We start from the raw sequence: 1,501 nt of genomic DNA on the forward strand, positions 1-1,501 counted from the left end.
TTCTCTCCTTCCTCTTGCAGATGGACGGGACAGAAGACAGTGCTGGACAGGCCGGCCCCGCCGAGCGGTCCCACCGAAGCAGCGTGTCCTCCGTGGGAGCCCGAGGTGGGTCCGCGTCCCGGTCTTGTCCTCTCCACGCCCTCCTGGGACCCCAGCCTCCGGGGAAGTGGCTTTGGCTCGTCTTCTTTTTCATGAAAGACAGTCTTAGGGATCAGCTAAGAAGTAAGGTGTTTCGAGATCTGGAACGTTCGCAGAAGTCGGTCGCAGCACCTGGGCTCTCACTACCTTAGAGGCCAGTTCTGTCCTCTTCTTGAATCGTTCACTTTCTCCGTTTGTAACATGGGCATGTCTTCACATAGCTGTGGCGTTGGGATCGTTATCTTCTTTTTATAGGAAGGAAGGTTAAGTCTTGGGCTATTAAAGCCCCACAGGTGTTGGCGTACCTGAGCCTTCCGTAGCTGTCTGAGATGGATCTGAACCTGAACTTCTGGAGGTGATTTTATGACCTCTCAAAGTAGTAGTTGGAGTAGAGCAGACTGGGGGAGGGTCTCAGAGAACCTTTGCTTGTGTTATGACATGATGGCCTTCCCTTCCAAGGCTTCACTGTCTTTGACTCACAGCCACTCTTTGAGGGAGGGATGTTAGCTTTTACGGATGAGGCAACTGATATTCAGATTGACCCGTTAAAGTCAGCCAGCTAGCCAGAGACCAGGCAGGGATTTGAACCCGAGTACAGCGGCCTCCAGGCTCCATGTTCCTTTACCATGCCTGCAGTTCCAGGGATGGGGGTTTGAATCTGGCTCTTTTCCAAGGGTCTCCCTTTAGTTCGAGGCTCCTGATATGAATGCCACAGGTTGTGACAAGGGAATGGTCAGCTATTTGGGTTGTAAGCAGACTGAGACTCCCTTAGTCTGCTTACAGCTGTCCAGAAAGGGTCTTCAGAGTCCTGAAGCTTAGAGTCCTGAAAAAACTGAGACCTGGAACTTGCTCTAACCTGGGCTGATCTACAGAGTCCTCCGTTTGCATCTTAGCTTGGGCCAGAGAGCATCTAAGGATAACAGGGGGTTGCCCACTCTCCCCCTCCTGGCCTGATAGACTAACTGCTGTAACCTGAGGATGAATTCAGCCTACCTCTACCTTAGCTCCCCATGTATGGAATGTTCTTTTTCAGGGCAGAAGCACAGGAGAAACCTTGGGACTGCTGTGGTTGTGGTGGTGGTGGGTTGCAATGGCCAGCCCTAATTTGAACCTTGAGGGATTGGTGTGGGGCTGGTCCCTGGGCTGGAGTTTCTGGGTTTCTGGGTGATTTCAGGGTCTCGAGGAAGTCCTAATAGATAGTACTTTTTGGTTTTTTTTTGAGTCGGAGTCTCACTCTGTTGCCCAGGTTGGAGTGCAGCGGCACACTCATGGCCACCATAGCCTCGACCTGCTGGGCTCAGGTGATCCTTCCGCCTCAGTCTTCTAAGTAGCTGGAACTACAGGCGTGTGCTACCACACCCGG

Source organism: Carlito syrichta, unplaced genomic scaffold (genome assembly GCF_000164805.1).
Source record: "Carlito syrichta isolate Samal-C Ts95f unplaced genomic scaffold, Tarsius_syrichta-2.0.1 Scaffold120755, whole genome shotgun sequence".
NCBI classification, from domain to species: domain Eukaryota; kingdom Metazoa; phylum Chordata; class Mammalia; order Primates; family Tarsiidae; genus Carlito; species Carlito syrichta.